The sequence below is a fragment of the Lontra canadensis genome, unplaced genomic scaffold (genome assembly GCF_010015895.1).
Source record: "Lontra canadensis isolate GAN:19392208 unplaced genomic scaffold, GSC_riverotter_1.0 scaffold6, whole genome shotgun sequence".
Taxonomy (NCBI): domain Eukaryota; kingdom Metazoa; phylum Chordata; class Mammalia; order Carnivora; family Mustelidae; genus Lontra; species Lontra canadensis.
In genome coordinates, this window is record NW_022631000.1 from 21,150,026 (window position 1) to 21,170,780 (window position 20,755).

The 20,755-nt window shown below is 47.1% G+C and overlaps 1 protein-coding gene across 3 annotated transcripts in view; it reads left to right on the plus strand.

Moving 5' to 3' along the window:
- The window catches only part of PXYLP1 (2-phosphoxylose phosphatase 1), a 70,542-nt gene that overhangs the window by 1,402 nt on the left and 48,385 nt on the right, over positions 1-20,755 (plus strand). For all 3 annotated transcript variants that reach the window (XM_032852365.1, XM_032852366.1, XM_032852367.1), the window contains exon 2: positions 19,748-19,870. The gene's annotated coding sequence lies outside the window, so the exon portion shown is untranslated. The remainder of the gene's footprint in view (positions 1-19,747; positions 19,871-20,755) is intronic.

Sequence of the window (20,755 nt, forward strand, 5' to 3'; positions counted from 1 at the left end):
CTCATGTTCCCTCGAGAGAGGTGGAGATGTATCCGTTACAGCCTATAAGCCAGTGCCTGGATCTGCCCCGTCCCTTCTCCTGGCTTTCATTAAGTCTTGGCTTAAATTAATTAATTGTCTATTTCAGAGAAAGGACATGTAGGGGAGACTTCTCTTTGAGGGATTAGCTGCTGGCCAGCCCATCCTTGCTCCTGCTTGGAGAGGATGCTTTGGGGCACTGGGGACAGGATGGGCCATTTGGCCTTTGAAGCACAACCCTCTGAACTTTTGTGTAACCGTGGGATCAGTAATATTTTTTTCCTATTGATTGGCCCGAATGGTAATTAGTTCAATATTCTTTCAGCATTGAAGAATGAATTAATAAGTAATTAGCCCAAGGTCACACAGGGGCTCAGTGGGGCTCCCTCTGAGTGCCCGCAGAATGCTGCGAGTGTCTGCTCAGTCCCCACCGTACCGCTGGATGGTGAGTTGTTGGCTGTCAGATGCCCTGCCAGCCTGGAGGGCCTTCAGGGTGGGTGCATCTCTGTCAGCACCCAGCCTGGCACCCTCTAAGTGAGAGGTCCTCAGTGTTTATCCAGGAAAGAAATAAATACTATCCTTAAATTCATCAATTTTTTAAAAGTACATGTCACTGGAGGCAAAGTCTTTTTTTTTTGAGAGAAACTCATTTTCATGTTTATTTGGAGCAGAGAGCTCAGTTTATGGGTCAGGCTCTGATAGCTGTATCTCTGACCTCCGTGGGGACTCCAGAATTTCCATGAAGGAAATTGGTTGTCCTTACCATAGAACTGGGGTGATGAAGTAACGCTCACTCCGGGGAGCTAAGGCTTTTGGCTGAGGGAATGAGTCCCGCGTGGCTTAACCTATAGGGCCCTGAGCTGTGGCTGCAGCCCCCCCATCCCCCCACCTCAGGAGTCCCTCATCCCTTTCTGTGATGGGAAGAGGCACTCAGGTAGACCGCGTGCCATTGGCGGAGCCCTACTGGCTGCTTTAGATGCCACCATCTTCAGTCTTGGTGGTTGCTGGCCGCTCCAAATAACTTCCCCACAGAGAGCGGGCAGTGCGGCTTCTTACACATTTCTGGCAATATGGTTTGCAGCTCTGCAGTGGGGGAGGGAGGCTGTTGTTTTATGAGGATGGTTGTCTGTTGGAGGTGGCTATGACCCACTGATAGACCGAGCAAAGGCCGGCTTTTCTGCCCCTGTCAAAGGCTAGCGCTGGAGAATACAGCCAGAGGCTGAGGGAGCCGTGCCCTGGGCTGTCTTTTTCCAGGGATCTGGGAAGGGCTGGCATTCAGAATGTTACCTGGACGTGGGAATTCCCTGCACTGCCCACAGGTTCAGGGTTGTCATGGGCTTATCTTTCTTACACAGACCGCCTCTGTCTCTGGATCTGGCTCTTACCCAGAATTCCTGCAGCTGGTGAAAATCTGTTTTCTCGAAGAGGTTTAATTAATGCCTGTAGTTTGTGAATAAGACAGAGAAGGAGAGACTGGGAGGGGTGGTGGTGCCTGCTATCTCAAGGTGGGGAGGGAAAAGGAGGGGAGACTATCCAGGGTCCTGGAAAAACAGAAGGGGTAGACTTTAGCCCCACGGGTTGCCCTGCATCAAGGCTTCTGGCTGGTGGATAAGGACATGTGCCCACATTCTGGTATAAGCGTTACCTTTAGGAGCAGAGTCACTGAGACTGGAAGTCTAGCCCCAACAGTAACCTGAAATATGGTTTGCTGGGCTCACTGTTCTGGTTTCTAGAAGGCCCTGAAGAACAGCTGAGAGCTGGGCTTAGCAAAGTGGGAGAGTCTGGAGCTCTTATAAGTTTTTGAGGGAGGGTTGTGCTCCTTTGGAAATGGCTTGAGTGATGTTGGTCTGGGATCTGGCCCTGGGGAGTCACCTCACACCTGAGATGCTGAGGGGAGAGCACAGGGGAGTGGAAAAGGAGAAGCAGCTAGCAGAGTCTGTGCACCCACACTTAGGGGTGAAGAAGAGGCAATAGTTACCTTCTGGTAGGACGGTGGGCCTTTTTTTTTTTTTTTTAAGATTTTACTTACTTATTTGACAGAGATCACAAGTAGGCAGAGAAGCAGGCAGAGAGAGAGGAGGAAGCAGGCTCCCTGCTGAGCAGAGAGCCCGATGCGGGGCTCAATCCCAGGACCCTGGGATCATGACCTGAGCCGAAAGCAGAGGCTTTAACCCACTGAGCCACCCAGGCGCCCCGACGGTGGGCCTTTTAACAGAAGCAGTCTTCCAGGGACGCTCCTTGAACCTGCTGGGCAGCCTGGCAGATGGGTTAGGGCCTGCTGAAGCCCCTTCACCTTGCAGATCCTGCAGGCCAGCCATGAGGAGGCACCTGGGAACCAGGAAATGAATCGCAGAGTCTGCCCTGAGTTCGAAAGGCAGGAGGGTCAGGGTTCAACTTCCGGCCTGCTAGCCTCCATCCCCAGAACCAACAGGCTGCTCTGAATGTTCTTGGGCCTTGGTTGGAGAAACCCCTGTTTTTTGGAAAGGAACCGCTCCATCAGTAACGAAGGGAGGAATAGTCCTAGATGCATGGAAGAAGATAAATGGTTAAAAAGATAAAGTGATTGAAAAATGGACTTAGAGGGGCCTCATGGAATAGCTCCTGCACCCAGGAGGCAGCCTTGACTGTGTGCTCTTGTGGGGGGGTTATCTATGTATCATCCCTCTCTTCCTCTGCCCCTCCCTCCTCTGTCCAATCCCTAGTCCCCAGTCTCATCCTTCCGCACACCACACACAACAGTGAAGCTGCCTCTGTGCTGGTCCCGTGGGGTGGGAGAGAATTTGGGGAACTCAACATCTGTAGGAACTTGAAAATTCTGTTTCTATTTGCCCAGTCACTTCCCCAACGTACACATACATTCATATTTCCATATTATGGGCTAGCCTTTGTCATGTTAGCACATTGTGCCTCTGTGTATAACCGACTTCCTTAGAGAGAGCTGTAATCCACAGCATTGAAACCAGACTTTAAAAAACAAACTAAGATGAAAATTATTGCACCTGGTTTGACACTCTCCCCCGCCTGCCCCTTCCTCTCTGCTTATTTGTGGTTAGAGTCATAATTTATACCGAATTTACAAATAGTTTGAATACTATCTGCCCTACCCCTCAATTAGAAGGAGACATGTGTCTTCCCAAATAACAAAACCACAGTTTACTTCCTAGACCTACCTCATTCTTGGATGCAATACCCAACATTAGGCCTTCAGAGATATGCCGTATCATTTTGAGCTTTTAAATTATAAAATGAAGCTCTTCTTTGCTAATTTTGTCAACTAATACAGAAGAATCTGAAGTTAGAATAGAACATTTACTGCCTTGTTAACTCCTATGCTTTTCAAGTGAAAGAAGCAGGTGGATTAAGGTGGAAGAACATTATTATCGTAGAAATGTCTGGAAGCTCAAAAATAATAATGCAGGGACATAGTCTCACAAAAAAATAAATTGGGTTTTGAACATTGTTACTGAAATGTGCAGAGATATGAATAGGAACATCCATAGAAGTATGTAGGTAAGTATAGAACGTTGGTGAGTATTGGGTGCCTGGGTGGCTCAGTGGGTTAAAGCCTCTGCTTCCGCTCAGGTCATGATCCCAGGGTCCTGGGAATGAGCCCCACATTGGGCTCTCTGCTTGGCAGGGAGCCTGCTTCCCCCTCTCTTGGCCTGCCTCCCTGCCTACTTGTGATCTCTGTCTGTCAAATAAATAAATAAAATAAAATAAAGAATTTTGGTGAGTAGTGACTGATGAGTATAGAAATTTTAATCTTTCATTTTGTTGAAATATATTAATATGATTATACATTAGGCTTGTGCAGTACTTTACCATATAAATGGGCAACTGAGTCCATGATCTCGTTGAGTCCTTCCAGCATGTTTGGGATCATGGGAACAGGGGAACACCGGAGGGTTTCAAAGGCTTCTAGAACTCAGAACTCTTTAGCAGGGAAATACTGTGTAAACCTCGATATTCCTGCTACAGCTGCTTGATAACCAAATGTGGCTATGTAGTTATTTGAAAATTATAGGTAGTCTCTTGCTTAGGGGTAAAAGTAGGCCTTCTTTAAAATGTTCTGCAGGTCACAAAAACTATGATTAGCACCACCAGAAACCACCTGGAAGGATTTCTCAGGGTTTATAAGTTTCAGAGTTCCTCTGCCGATGACTTTCTAATACTAGAGTACCTGAGTTTGTATATTCAGCATAGTACAGTAGTGAAGAATGTAGGCTCTGAAGCTAGGCTGGCTTTGAATCCTGGATCTGCCGTTACTGGTCCTGTACACTTGGGCTAGTTACTTAACCTCTCTGTGCCTCAGTTTCTTCATCTGTAAAATTGAGATGATGATGATGATGATGATGATGATGATGATGATGAAAATTGAGATGCTGTTATTGTAAGGCTGAAGTGAAATACCATGATGAAGACTTCGAACGGTGCCCTAGCACATGGTGTGCTTTAAAAATGTTAGCTGTTACTACTATTCATTCATTCCTTAAAAATAGGATTTTAGTTCCAACCAGCTGCACTGAGTTGATAGGAGAATGGATAAGACACACATAGTCTCTGTCCCTCTGGAACAGAGGACACCATGCTTAAGTTCACAGCGGAGGACACGAAGGGTAGTTGAGACATTTCCCAGGCATTCACCTGGCTCTTGGCCACCTATCGTGGTCATGACAACCTAGGGTGGGCCTGTAAAGGGTTGACCACGGCAGGAGGAGGAGCTGATGACCTTCAGCAGGTACACACTGGTGTGACTTGGCTTTGCCGGCTGTTTCAGGTAGGCACTCGAAAGATCGGTCTGTGTCCGACACCCACTGGTTGTTAATGTTTTCACCGTAACATTTGGCCTCGAGTTGTTAGTGGGAAGTGTGATAAGAGACCATAAACTCAGTGTTTGCATACCTGCTTTGCCAGCGGTGTTCCGAGTCCCAGTGGACAGCACACTGCCCTGGCCACTGCTTTGCACGGTCTTACAGTAGCCCTGGAAGCCTATAATACCGTAAGGGACCCAGTTCTCAAGTGAGGACTGGCACAGCTGCTCCCAAGGTTGAGTAGGGGACTTGCCAGAGGCAGAAGACCAGACTCCTGTGCTTCCTGTGTCTCTCCCCTAGCCAGAACCATCTGCATATGGAAGATCTCTGGGAAACTGTGTTGATAGGCTTGGGTTTAATAACTGGCCCTGGAGAAGGGAGGTCCTCCCTTGCTCTGTGTGCCTTACAAAGAAACTCCCACCGGAAGCCTGCCGACCAGCTCCTGCCATCAAGGCCTAGCGAGGGACTCTAGCCATGGGCCGTGGATGAGAGAGCCTGGGATTGCTGCTGCCTTAGGAACACGAGCACCTCTCTGCCCTGTTTAAGTGTGATTGGTATGCCCTTGGCTCTAGGCTGGAGCACTTCTGTTAATAAGTTGGCATGCAGACTGGAAACGTGATAGCTCTCTTAATGACGAGCCTGCTTATTTTTATTCATTTTTAAACTACTGGAATTTGAAGCAAATGAGGTTCTACTGTATGTATATATATTTTTTAATACTTGCCCCATGCTTGGAAGTTAAAGACATGGCAAATAATATCATTCCTTTTAAAAAAAAAATTATTTGTATGTAGGCAGAACAAAGTTAAACAGAGTGCTCTAAGTTTTCTGGTCATGGGTGCCTCTTGATTTCCCAGATCAAGTCATCTCGTCGCCAATTTGTCTGTCTCCATCGCAGTTCCTAATGGAAACGCAGACCTGGAAATCAAAGCTTGGACATTTCTGGTCGAAGGTCATGGCATGGACAGTTGATTTTGTTTTGGCTCTGTCTTCAAGGTGAAAAATTACTGTGTCTTTTTTGAGAAAGAAGGTGTATTTCCGGAGATGACTAACACCAGCAAGCAGGAAGATGTTGGCAAGGCTGCCTCGTTCTTGGTTAATCTCATTTACAGCTTCTCTAAGTTAATGGCATATGATTTTTTATTTTCTCCTCTTGTGCATCTTGCTTTAATGAGTGCTGATTATCTTGGAACAGCTGCATTAATTGATGGTATTTAACCATTCAACATACAGTAAGTAATTGCAGTTGGTTTGGCTGAGCCTAGCTCATTCTTTTTACTTCCCTTTGAGCTTGAGGAGTGTTTCCTCTGTGTGCTGAAGGCCAGAAAGGGAGTTGGGAACTCCTTGCCCCCATATCCTCCCACCACTTCATGCTCACACTCCCCTGGGACACTGTGTGCCATGATAGCATCTGTGCCTGCTGCATGCAGATTATCTGCTCATGGGCCTGTCTCCCCAGCTTGCCCAGGGGCTCCTGGAGGCCCAGTGGCCTCATCCAGCTTGTCTCTGACTCTTCACCGCTTAGCACAAGGACTGGCAAGAAATATGCATCAGTAAAGGCTGGGCGAATGAATGCCTGGTTGGTTGCAAAGCAGTCAGTTGGGCTTTTGACTACAAGTAACAGAAAGCCCTACTTCAGTGGCTTAAGCAAATGATGATTTCTTTTTCTCGTGTAACAAGATATCTGAAGGTAGGTGGTTGCTAGCATTACTTTCAACAGCTGATGTCTGTCTGGACACATACTTCTGTTCTTTTCTTGGCCTTTCCTTCATGGTGGCAAGATGACTGCAGCAGGAAGGAGGCGCCAGCAGCATGGGTACCTTTTATCAGGAAAGCAGACATTTTCTTTTCTTTTCTTTTTTTTTTTTTAAGATTTTTTTCATTTATCTGAGAAAGAGAGCAGAGCGGGGAGGAGAGGTAGAAGCAGGCTTCCCACAAGCAGAGACCCCGATGTGAGGCTCGATCCCAGGACCCTGGGATCATGACCTGAGCCGAAGGCAGACGCTTAACTGACTGAGTTACCCAGGCGCCCCAGGAAAGCAGACGTTTGCCCCAAAACGCCTAGCAGACCACTCCCAATTTAAAGGGCCATGTGAGTATCTGGCAGGGCACAATCCTGACAAGAAGAGTTATGTGGGCTCACTGCTAAACAAACAACCCAGATAGGCTTAATTACCCAAACAGGGCAGACATTTACTTTTCGCTCACACAAAATCCAAAATGGCTGTTCCTAATTCTCCGAGAGGTGACGAAGGGACCCAGGATCTTAAGATGGCCATGCTTGCTTACATTAATCAAGAGAAAGGAGGATGGAAGATGGTGTGTGGGAGAATTTTATGGGCCAGGCTTGGAGGTGGTGAATTAATTCCACTGATTTTCCATGGGGGTGGCGGGGTGGCGTATGCTTAGACACATGGCCACACCTCCTGCAAGAGAGGCTGGGGAACTTAGTCCAGGAAGAGGCGTTAGGTTTCACGATTAGCTGGCAATCTCTGCCACACTGTCCCCCTCCCCACCCTTCTCCAAAATCAGAGCTCTCCTAGGAAGGAAGAAGGAATGAATGTTGTGGGACAACTGGAGGTGTCTGTCTTACAAGGAAATACTGTGCTAAGAAGGCTCCAGCCAAAAATAGTCTTTTCTTTCTGGATCATCTGTCTTAAATCCCTGCTTCTGTTCCTACCTTTGGGAACTGGGCCAGCAGGGCAGTAGCAGGTCCTCATTATCCCTCTTTCTTGACCCAGGGCATGTTCTTAGCAGCTTTATAGGAATGAGTCATAATTGATCCCCCCTCAGCAGTTGAAGATTACCCCCAGAAGAAATGGCCCTCAGCACCCCTAGGCCAGAGGAGCTCTGAGCCTCTGAGAGGTCCTGGCCTATGAGCCTTTCAAGTGCCCCCACTCACCTAGCCTTCCAAAGTTTTTCTTCCTCTTCAGCCCCCACAAGAGCCCACTTCCGGAAGGGAGGAGAGGATGCAGGAGAGAGAGAGCTCTGCTTCCCACTCCAGTGATCTGAGATGTATTTTCCCAACCACTTCCTTCTCTTTTTTTCTCCATCAACATTAATGAATGATCCGTTGATCTAATGGGTTTTAGCGTTCTTGTTTGGTTTGTTGTAGATTTCTGTGACAGGTGCCTCTCCTTCCACAGCATCTTTCTTGATTCCCTTCTTTCCTCCCTCCCTTCCTTTCTTCCCACACAAACTTTCGCCTGCTGAGCACCTGCTGTTTACTCAGCTCTGTGTCCACCTAGCATTGGAGTTAGATAGGCAGGGAAGCTGACATGAGCCTATGTGTCAATGAATACTATGAGAAGGCTCTGGTTGACCAACACGGGGGGGCCTCACCTAGAGTTGGGGTCAGGCAGAGCTTCCCGGAGGAGCTGGCTTTTGAGCTGAATTTAAGGATGAGCAGGAGATGGGATGCCTGGGGGACGCAGGTGGTTAGGTGTCTACCTTCGACTCGGGTCATGATCCCAGCGTCCTGGGATCAAGTCCCGCATCGGGCTCCCTGCTTAGCAGGGAGCCTGCTTCTCCCCTGCTTCTGCTTTCTGTCTCCCTCTCTCAGATAAATAAATTTTTTTAAAAAGCGAAACAAAAAGGATGAGCAGGAATTAAGCAGGTCAAGAAGGTACCTGGGCGGAGAGAATGAAATGGGCACAGACACTGAGTTATAAGAGGGGGTATGTGGGGCTTCAGAGGGACCGGTGAGTAGGTCCAGTGTGCCACACTTGGGGTAGGGCAGTGTGATCATTTGCTTATTTAATACAGTGGTGAACAAAGGAGATAAGGTCCTACCCCCAGGGGAGCTCGGGATCTGGGCGGTAGGAAGGGATGAGGCTATGGGGAGGGTGGGTAGGAATCTGAGGAGGGCCTGGCCCCTGTCCCAGCCTCTGCCCTGCAGGGTTTGCTGTTGGAGGTTGAGTAGGATATGGGCCCATTACTTGTACCATCCCCTCTTCTGCCCCGTCCCTCTGTTTCCGATTCTTGTCTGGTCCTTTGCCCGGGAATTACTCAGGCTATAAAGATAAAGGCTGGCACAGATCACCAGCATGTAGTTGGTGGGGAAAGTTGAAACTGTCATTACATATCAAGATGTGTGCCAGCTAGGTCTTTGATGAAGCCCTTACTTAGAGCTCCAAGGATGAGGTTCTAAAAGTTGGTTTACAATTTTTGTCCTCTCCTTTCAACTCAGACCAATACTTCTGGCCAACTGGCTCAGAACCTGGCCTGGTTGTGCCTGTTTCCAACCCCGAGGGCAGACTGAAACCCACCAAGAAAGGTTTGGCCTTGCTGTGGGCTGGCCTGTTGGGAGGGGCCAGGTCATCTCTGTGGGCCCGTGATGTGCTGCCATGCAGTCCACGAGGGGTTTCCGTGCAGGCAAGGAAGATGTGAGCACTGCCTGGGGAGGGGCCCGCTCTCACGACCAGCGGGTATGCTCAGCTCCCTGAGGAGATGAGGGCTGTGCCAGGGTTTAGCAGAGCTGTCAGCTGCCTTCATGGAGACGAATGGCCCCAGGGTGGTTTCCTTCTCTCTCCATACCCAGCCTCTTTGTTAAGGTGGAATTGACAGTGCTTGGGGTGAGATGCAGAGAGGAACCTTCATGCTCGTCAAATTCCAGGGCTGAATGGACCCAGGGCTGAATGGATGGCACTTTGTCTCCTTGTCTCCAGGAAAGGAAATGTCAATCCATAGAAGGAAACTCAGACCAGTGCCCTGGTGTTTACTGCGTGCCTTCTTGGTGCTAAGGGCTGTAGGGAATGTGCATAATAACAAAATGGAAAAAGGAGGATCCTTACAACCTGTGATGTGATTTATAATAAGAAATAGAGATGTGTTCATCCCTGTTTCTGACACAGAGCCCCTAAAACCTTTAGAATTTCCTGCAATTGGACCAAAGGTGTCTTTTTTTTTTTTTTTAAAGATTTTATTTATTTATTTGACAGAGAGAGATCACAAGTAGACAGAGAGGCAGGCAGAGAGAGAGAGAGAGAGAGAGAGGGAAGCAGGCTCCCTGCTGAGCAGAGAGCCCGACTCGGGACTCGATCCCAGGACCCTGAGATAATGACCTGAGCCGAAGGCAGTGGCTTAACCCACTGAGCCACCCAGGCGCCCCAAAGGTGTCTTTTGTTATGCTAATGAGGTGATGTTTTTGAAAGCCCCCAAGTAACCTAAGGGTAGGGGCTGGTTGCCCGGAGAACCAGCTGGGCCTTTAGCAGGTTGGAACTCTCAGTCCCCACCCCAGACCTTCCCGGACCCTAGGGGGATTGGAGGTCAAATCAGTTTTCAGTGGCCAACGATTCAATCAGTCATGCCTATGTAATGAAGACTCCATGAAAACACAAAAGGATGGGTTCCAAGAGTTTCCAGAGCGAACCGGCATCCTGGGAGAGGACATGAAAGCTAGGTGACCTTTCCCACATGCATGTCTTGCCATGCACACTTCTCCCATCTGGCTATTCCTGATCTAGTGAGTCAAATGTTTCGGCATCCTGGGAGAGGACATGAAAGCTAGGTGACCTTTCCCACATGCATGTCTTGCCATGCACACTTCTCCCATCTGGCTATTCCTGATCTAGTGAGTCAAATGTTTCTCTGAGTCCCGCGGGCCACCCTAGCAAATTAATCGAACCCAAGCGGAGGTCATTGGAACATCCAGTCTGCCAGTTGGTCAGAAGCACAGGTGACAAGCTGGATTTGCAGTTGGCCTCTGAAGTGGTGGGGGCTGGGGGGGCGGGGGGGCAGTTTTGTGGGACCGAGCCCTTAACCTGTGGAATCTGATGCTATCTCCAGCTAGGTGGGGTGGGATTGAGTTGATCTGGGACAGCCAGTTGCTGTCGGAGAACTGCTGGGTGGTGTGGGGCAAAAACCCATACACACTTAGGAATTAGATACAGAATCCTTAATACCCTAGATGCTTTCCATGGAGTACCTAATCCTTTCCACAACCCCCATGAAATAGGTAGTTTTACATTCCACAAGAAAATAAGCTCCACGAGGGAAGAATTTTGGGCTGATTTGGTCACTGCTGATCGATCCCAAGCTTCAAGAACTGTGCTTGGCTTATAGAAGTTGCTCAGGAAATGTTTGTTGAATGAATGATCGAATCACCATTCACAGGTGAGGAATCTGGCTCAGAGAGATGAAGTAAGCTGCCTCAGGTGCCACTGGTAAGTGGTGAAAGAAAAGCCTGGATCTCAGTCCCGGGAAGGCACCATGAGCTGTGACTTTGGGGTCCCAGCCCCTTGCCATTGAAATGTGGGTGGCTTCCAGGATAACCCTGGAGGAGGGCCCATAGCCTGTCTGGCTGACATTCTGACCAAATGCAGCAGAAGCTTGGCAAAAGCTAGCATTTGTATGGCAATGAGCCGCGAGCCCCCAAATGCCAAGGCCCACAAGGTTGTCTGCTTCTTGGCTGTCAGGGCCTTGCTGTGAACTCAAGGCTGGGATGAATATGCAGGAGTGTATCTGTCAGCCGCTCAAGAGTGATGTTTTTGGGTTGATGCCTTCATCCTGTCATGCATGTATTCAGCAACCTTCTGTGGCTCCTTCCTCCTACAAGAGCCTGGTCTGGCCCCAATCACTCTCCACCCTCTTCCCTGATGAGTGACTGCATAAAATCTGTCACCAGTCAGCAGTGGAGAGAGGTGTGTACTCTGCTCCACCCAGGTTACCACTGTGTACATGGTTTATCCTCTCTGAAATGCCAGCTCACATCACGCATGCCCACAGACGTCCATCCTGCCCTTGGAGCTTTAGCAGTTTCTGCCTCTTCCTTGAAGCCTCCCAATGACCAGCTAGCCTCTTCCCGGGCTCCTGCAGCCTCCATCTGTCTATACAGTGTGTTTCCTAATGGCCTTCCCAGAGTCCTGGTTTCTGGGAGAGATGGGGCTTCTGCTGAGTGGGACACCCCGCCTCTCCTGATGAACTCTGATTTTATCTTCTTACACATCAGGTTTAGTGTTGCATTAGTTTTGAAAGGAGGTGCTCTTTCAAAACCACTGGTCTCTTTATAACTTATTGCATACCCAAGAAGTCTTGTGACTTCTTGCTTAACTGCACTGTTGGGTTTTTGGTTTGGTTTTGTTTTTTTGTTTTTAAAGATTTTATTTATTTGAGAGAGAACCTGCGAGCAGGCCTGCCATGCAAGATGGAGAGCACGAAGCGGGAGAGGGGCAGAGGCAGGAGAAGCAAACTCCCTGCTGAGGAGGGAGCCCAACCAGGGGGGTGTCCAGATCCCAAGACTGAGATCATGACCTGAGCTGAAGGCAGACGCTTAGCCGACTGAGCCACCTGGGCGCCCCATCAACTATGTTGTTTAAAAAATAATTTGTTATTATTATTTTTTCAAAGATTTTATTTATTTATTTGACAGAGAGAGAGAGAGATCACAAGTAGGCAGAGCAGCACATGGTGGGGGTGGAGGGGGTGGGGGTGTGGAGCAGGCTGGCCGCTGAGCAGGGAGCCCAATGCAGGGCTCAATCCCAGGACCCTGAGACCATGACCCGAGCTGAAGGCTGAGCTACCCAGGTGCCCCTAAAAAATAAATAAGTTCTGCAGCTTCCTTTTGTTCTAATTTTGAAAGTAGCAAGTGTTTAAGAAAGTTTGGAAAATACAGAAAACTATAAATGAGAGAAGTCTTGCAAGATCTCACCACCTACTTAAAGAATTGTAAACCATTCTTTCATCCTTACAGTTTGTATCAAAGAAAAGAGTACTTGTAATCCCAGCCATAACCACTCATAACATTAAGGGTCTATTTTTCTCTTTCTGGCGTTCCTTTAAAAATTGTCTCTTTTAGTGATTTTTAAAAATAGCAATAGGTTCAAAATTCTAAAGAGTATAACAGTAAAAAGTCCCACTCCCAGCCCTGTTTCAAACCACTCAGTCCAGTTTTGTAATATATGTTGTTTATAACATAATTGAGCTCAAACTGTAGCTGCTGTATTTGTAAAAAGCTGTAAAAAGCTGCTGTAGCTTAATTTTTTTTTTTTTTAAAGATTTTATTTATTTGACAGAGAGAGATCACAAGTAGACAGAGGCAGGCAGGGGGCGCGGGGCGGGGGGAAGCAGGCTTCCCGTGGAGCAGAGAGCCCGACAGGGAGCTCGATCCCAGGACCCCAAGATTATGACCTGAGTTGAAGGCAGAGGCTCAACCCACTGAGCCACCCAGGCACCCCTATAGCTTGCTTTTTTGACTTAACAACATCACATTTCCTGCTGTCATTATTAATCTTTTTTGTTATTTGTACATAATACATTGTAAAAACAAAGCATTAAATGTATGAGTAAATTTTGAAAAGTCTGCAATTGAGATGACCACTGTTAATTTGGAGGCTGTCATGAGCACACAGTGAAGGCGCACACACGAGTTGTGTCTTTTCAGTGTCCGCTTTATTCAGTGATAAAGGAAGGTTAAATCACAAATTGCAGGTTCACGATTCCAGACTCTGTTGCGAGTCCCCCTGTGATTAAACTTGTCTTCCTACACAGCACACAAGGCAGGACAGAAGACACGCCACACAGCGAACAAGCTAACAGAAGGGTGCAGGATGTTGAGGAACCAACCACGACGTCAGTCGGGGGGCGCACCGCTGAGATAAGGCCCAGGGCTGGTCTGGCTCAGCCCCCGGCACTCGCTGCTTCTGATGTCCGAGCAGTGAAGCATCGGGGGTCTGTTTAGAGATCCATCTGGCAGAGCCTTCTCGGCAGTTGCCTTTTTTAAGTGGTCGGACATCGAAGGGTTGTGTCTGAAATCTGACAGTTTGCTGCCCAAATCCTCCCCTTTCTAAAGGGCTTTAATCAGTTGTGGGTCTCTGCAGAACCCCCTCTGGTTTTGCCAGTGATCGGTTCTGGGGTGTCAGCTGACATAAGTCCCAGGGGTATCTCCTTAACTGCTTGCATCACTGCTTGACATGAGAGACTCCATGTGGCTCTCAACAGAGGCTGTCTCCTTCCAGACCTTATTCTGTGAGTTTAGGTATTCTCTTCAGATTTCCTTGTATATTGCTGAGCTGTGTAGATGTCTTACCTACGTGAGATACCTACACAGCAGATACGCACTGGATCTGTGACGCCGCCACTCACACGCTGTCTCATTCATTTTTAACTCGTAGAATCTGGAGGTTTGTCCACATCCACAGCTAAGCCTGTCTACCTCTTTGTCTTCCTTCCTCCCTTCCTTTCTTTTTTCTTTTCCTTTTTTTTTTTTTAAACGTTCTATTTTTAAGCAATCTTTATACCCAATGTGGGGCTCAAACTCACAACCCTGAGATCAAAATTCACATGCTCTCCTGATTGAGCCAGCCAAGTGTCCCCCTCTTCCTTTTTAAAGGCAGAATCATGTTCCATTGTATGAAAAACTGTAATTTTCCAACCATTGCCCTATGGGCAAACATTTCGGTTTTCAGACATTTGTATTTATTCCTTTTGCCGCTTTGCACCTATGAACGAGCGTTTTTTGAGAATAGAGACCCAGAATATAAATTCCCGGGGTGAAGAGTATTAGTTAATTAATTTTTTTTTTGCCAATCGAAATGGTGAGACATGCCGTGTCATTTTTAAATTTGTATTTCTTTCCACCCAGCTTTTCCAAGCATATATATATATATATATATATACACACACACACACACACACACACACATTTAAATAAAATTTTAGAGTCCTGCAGTGCATGGCTCTGTATCTTTTTTTAGTTTTTCACATTAAGTCACATTAAAAATGTTCACATTTTCTTTTCTGGGTCATTGCATTGTCTTCAAAAGCTCAGTTTCAGGAGTTCTATCTTACTGAACTATTGCAGATCACCTGGAGTTTTTTTGTTTGTTTGTTTGTTTTTTAGTATTTTATTTATTTATTTGAGAGAGCGCATGAGTGGAGTGAGGGGTAGAAGGAGAAGCGGACTCCCCGCTGAGCAAGGAGCCCAATATGGGGGAATGCAGGAGACTTGATCCCTGGACTCCAGGATCATGACCTGAGCCAAAAGCAGATGCTTAACCAACTGAGGCACCCAGGTGCGCCCACCTGAAATATTCTTTATCTTCATTTATTTATGTCCTTAATCTCCAATGACCTGGGGAATGACAAGTAATGGAAAAGAAAGGAAAGCAGAATCAACACCTTGTGCAGCGGTCTGTCCAATAAAAGAACCAAATTCAAATCCTAATTAGATGTTTGCTGAGGAGCTCATCCCTTAGGTGTTCGAGGAGGTGCTGAGGTAAATATCAGCGTGGGCTCTTGTTCTGTAGAGACACTGAAGCCTGTATGTTAAATATGAAGAAGCTTCGCCTGCTTCACGTGTTCCGTTGTGGAAAGTGCACGGGCTTGTTTGTCGTTGTTTGGAGGGATGGGTTATGATTCTCCCAGAGTTTTCCACAGCGGGAAGAACATCCAGGAGGCGGTGTGGTGTGAAGGACACCATGGAACTGGGAGTCTGGAGAGTTGGCCTCAGTTTCCACCTCTTCCCCAGACTGCCCCGTAAACCTGAAGAAAACGTTCAACTTCTTGGTTTCCTGGAGTGTGTGTGGTGAGAATGACCATGGTTTGAGTGGGTTTGGACAGCCCGGTAGAGGGTGGGCTAGCAGTTAGAGGCCAATTCTAGCTCAATATTAATGAGTGAAAATAAGCACCACCTAAAAACAGGAGAGTATCATAAAAAATAAATACTCGGTTGTTTTTCCCCAGTACCTGGTACGCAGCTCCTAACACCCTGGGAATCTCCAGAGTGCTTAAGAACGTCTTTTATATGGTAATGACTGTGGGGTAGGGGGATAAGTGGCTTCCGGATGGCAGCTGGTTGCCTGAAAGGCCAGAGCACCATTGGAGGGTTGGACTTTCAGCCCCACCCTCTGACCTCCAGGGAGGGGAGAGAGGCCAGAGGTTGAGATCAGTCACCAAGGGTCAATTGTGACTCAGTCTGGAACCTTAAAAAAAAAGGAGGGGGGTCGCTCAGAAGGTTCAGAGGACTTTCAGACTGGCAGCACGTCAGGGTGCTAGGAAGGCAGCATGCCTGGAGAGAGCATGGAAACCCTGTGCCCTTGCCCAATGCATTCCTTCCATTGGGCTGTTCCTGAGTTTTAGTCTTTATAATAAATCTACAGTAACAGCAAGTAAAGTGTTTTCCAGTTTTGTGAGCTGTTGGAGCACATTATCAAAGCAGAAAGGGGTAAGAGTTTTTTGAGGAACAGCCCCCCCTCCCCGTCTTGGTAGCCAGGTCTGACAAAAGTGGGTAATTTGGGGACCTGGTGCTTGTAAGTGACAACTCAAGTGGGGGCAGTCTTTGGGACTGAGCCCTTCTGCCCGTGTAGTCTGATACTAACTCAGAGTAGTCAGTGCTGGAATTGAATTGAATTGTAGGACACCCAGCTGGTGTCCACAGAGTTGAAAAATTGGTTGGCTTGAGGAAAAAACTACACTTTTGGTGTCAGAAGCCTTGTGAATAAAAACAGCTGAGCTGTACGCTACGGGTTTTAAGAAATGTTCTGATACCTAGTCAGCCCGCTCTGGGCCAGGCTTTGTCCAGCACTAGAGACAGGCTTGTGAACAGACCCCGTTGCTTACAGTCAGTCATAGGAGACAGCCAGAATTTCAGCGTGATTATTTGATTATGTAAGGATAGCTCTAAGACGTGTCATGAAGGAGGACAGGGTGACTTGAGAGTGTCAGACAGGATCTGATCTACACAGGAGTTCAAGGGCAGCTCCCTGAGAAAATGATCTTGGAGCTGGGATCTGAGGGCCAGTCACGAGTTAGCTAGGTAGGAAAGGTGGAGGTGGTGTAGGAAAGAACATTAGGGTTCAAAGCCGATGGCCAAGAAAGAATTCTTGAGACGTCTTTGGTGCAAAAAGGTGATTTTATTAAAGCACAGGGACAGGACATGTGGCAGAAAGAGCCGCACTGGGGTCATGAGGAGTGGCCCATTATATACTTTCAAGTTGGGAGGGGGTTAGGGATAGCATAAATCTCAAAGGAATTTGGAGGCAAGGTTTCCAGGACCTTAGGAGGTCATATGCTTGGGGCGTGGTTGCCAACATGTATCTTGGGGAATAGAGATGAAGATTCCAAAAGAATTTTTATATGTTAAAGTGGGCTTACAGAATCCTGGGGCAGTGGGGGGAGGGGAGAGATGGTGGGTTAGGATTGCCTGTTGCCCTTAGCAAAGTGTCAACATCAAGGCAGTTGAGTCCCTAGAAGAATGTCATTCTGCCTGTTTCCAGGACTTGTCAGTGGGCTGTAAGTAGTAAGGAAATTTAATAATTTTTCTTCTGCCTCTGTTTCCCCTGGGACAGAAGAGAGATGGCGACATGCCCGCTGGGGGAAGGCAGAAAGGATGAATTGCTGGTGGGTGTGGTGAGCCTCTCCCCTACTCATTCATGCATTCATCTGTCTATTCATTCAATCATCCAACAAACCTTGACTGATCACCTGGTCTGGGCCAAGTACTGTTCTTGGTACTGAGGACAGAAGAGTTAGGAGCAAGACTGACAAAGTCTCAAGCCTCATCACTCCTGCTGTGTAACAAGTCATTCCCAAACTTGGTGACTTAAAACTGCCGTCATTTTACTGTTATCCTTGTGAACTGGAGGTGGACAGGGCCTGCTCGTATTTATCACTTGGGTCCCACACAGTTATTCAGGCACTGGCCAGTCTGGAATCACCCAAATGTTCCCTCATTCACATGTCTGAAGCCTGGGCTGGGAAGTCTTGGACAGTTGGGGCTGCTTGGGCATCCCTGTCTCTGGGTGGCCTCTCATGCGGGATTTCTAGTGTGATCACTTCAGGGCTCTAAAGCAAGTGACCTAAGAAAGACAGAGCCAGGTAGAATCTCATGAACTCTTCCAACCTGGTCTCTGAGGTCACACAGCATCATTTCTGTCCCATTCTATTAAGGTAGTCCTGAGGCCGACTCAGGAGACCCAGAACCCCCTCTTGATGGAAGATGGGACAGAAGATTTGTAGATGTGCTCTAGTACCACTACACCCTCATGCTCTGCTCTCCCTAGCTTTTCACACTTGGCTATTTTTTTTTTTTTTAAGATGTATTTATTTAGGGGTGCTTGGGTGGCTCTGTGGGTTAAAGCCTCTGCCTTCGGCTCAGGTCATGATCCCAGGGTCCTGGGATCGAGCCCCACATCGGGCTCTCTGCTCAGCAGGAAGCCTGCTTCCCCCACCCCTCTCTGCCTGCTTCTCTGCCTGCTTGTGATCTCTGTCTGTCAAATAAATAAATAAAATCTTAAAAAAAAAGATTTATTTATTTATTTGAAAGAGAGAGAGAGAAAGTACACACACACACGTGTGAGGAAGGGGAGAGAGAGAGAGAATCTTCAAGCAGGCTCCATGCTGAATAGGGAGCCTGACACAGGGCTTCATCTCACAACCCTGAGATCATGATCAAGCCGAGACCAAGAGTCAGACACTTAACCAGTGGGTCACCCAGACGGCCTTCATCCTTGGCTTTAAACTTACCTGCGTGCCTGAGCTCACCAGAGCCCTCCAGAAGAGATAGTCTTATGGCTTGTGTCCTAGCTCCAGCATGCCCCGTGGGGGTCCCACCTTCCTCCCCTGCCCCAAATAGCTCCAGAAAGGTATAGTTTTCTTTATCTCTGGCTCTTTCTTGCGGGGAGGGATGTTGGTGCCCCTCGTGGACTGGTACTCCAAGCATTTGCCAAGCTGACTTTCCTCCTAATTGGGTCATTGGAGGACATATGTGGACACAGACACCAAGGCCCCCAGAGCAAGGCACTTTTGTGGGACTAAGAGATGGCTAGGATGACTGGAGGGCTATAGTGTGGGGCTGAGGTGCACCTGGACTAACACTGGGGCCTTGGAGGCCACGGGCAGGGTTTGGTCAGCCTCCTAAGGGGTTAGAGGAAACTGCTAAAGGCCCAAAGTTTTGATCATCACCTGCTAGGGAGATTATAGAAGACACTGATCTCACTTATATGTGGAATCTTAAAAGAAAAAAAAATAAGATCATAGATATGGAGAAACAGATAAATGGTTGCCAGGTGGGGATGGGCAACAGGGGTGAAGGGGGTCAAAAGGTACAAACTTAAGGTTATAAAATCATTAAGTCATGGAGATGCTTAGAGTGGATCTTAAAAGTTCTCATATAAGAAAATAATTGTAACTATGTGTGGTGATGAATGTTAACTATGGTGAGGAACATTAACTGGGCTTATTGTGGTGATCCTTTTGTAATATGTGCAAATACCAAATCATTATGTCTTGTGTCTGAAACTAATATAATGTTATATATAAATTATACCTCAGTGAAAAGAAGACAACAGACTCTGGGAAGAACAAGATTTTGCACCGTGTTTTTAAAGTAACCAGTTAGAATGATTTCTTTTGCTTATCGAAGACTTTCAGGTGTGTTGCTAATTTCAGAAGAGGAAGCATCAGTCTTGATCTGGTTAAGCACGTTATAATAATGTCAGTGATTCCGCAGTCTGGGGTTAGTTATCACAGAGTTGGTGGGCAGAGCCTATCTTCTGTAGCCAACAGGGCCCACAACACTGTCAGTGGAACCACCGTCTGCAGCAAACTTTCCTACCATCGTGAGATCACGTAACACCCAACTGATAGTGCGACAGTCACCGATGAATAGTGGCCAGTGGATAACCAGGAAGCTTTGGAAGATGACTATTACAGGATAGCTCTTTGCTCTTTTTAGTAGACATACTCAGAATCTCAAGTTAGAAACTCAATTTTATGAGGACAATACAGAATCAGTATTCTTTCGTTTAGCTTAAGTTTGTGGAAACTGATGTGTAAACAAAGACTGTGGCCACCCCAGTGCTTGGCATTCTCAGAAGCACGTGTGTGAACAGCTGCTTCCCCCACGTTTCTCATTAAGTACCACTGACCTTGTTTTTTTGTTTTGTTTTTGTTTTTATTTTTGTTTTTGTTTTTGTTTTAAGACTGCCTAGTGGTTTACAGGTAAGCATGGCCCCCTCTGGAAGACTTGAAAGGGCCTACCATCTACCAAGTGACATCTTTGTTTCAAGGTCTCTGCCTCTCCCAGCTTCAAGTTAGGTTTCAAGGTAAGTACCGTATTCCCAATGACAGAGTGATTTAAAGATGCAAATGACCAGAACTCTCCTGAAAATGTTGCATGGTAATAAGTTTATGGGGCTAGCCCCAATCTGTGCATGTGAATATTCCTAGAAAACTCTTGCTCCAAAGCAAAAAGAGCTATTATGACTTGGGTGTTTGTTTTTTTTTTAAGATTTTTATTTATTTATTTGACAGGGATGACAAGTAGGCAGAGAGGCAGGCAGAGAGAGGAAGGGAAGCAGGCTCCCTGCTGAGGAGAGAGCCCGATGCGGGGCTTAATCCTAGGACCCCGCGATCATGACCTGAGCCTAAGGCAGAGGCTTTAACCCACTGAGCCACCCAGGCGCCCCAACTTGGGTGTTTTATATATATTATTTTGTTTAATACTTATCGAAAGCCTGTATATACAGAGAAGCATTAGGATTTATGTTAAGCTGCTGTAACAAATTCCTAAATTGCAATGGCTTGGCACAATAGATTATTTTTCCTATGTAAAAGCAGTCCAGCTTGGCTCCAAGACAGTGGTATTGAGGTGGGGGTTCATGAAAGAGGTGGGACCTCTGCTCCATATAGAGATTTGGGGACCCAGGCTGCTGGAAACTCAGTCTTCTGTGGTATGCTGCTCCCACATGGGCTTTTTTTTTCCTTTGGATTATTTTATTAGCACTGCACATTTTTGTTTCCTCGACATCAAGTTATATCCCATTTTCTTTGCTTTCCAGTTTTATTGAGATATAATTGACATAGCGCACTGTACTAAGGCGTGCAACGTAAAGATTTGGTATATGTCTGTATTGTGAAATGATCACCACAAGTTTGGTTAACATCCATCTCCTTACACGCTTACGATATTTTTTCTTGTGATGAGAACT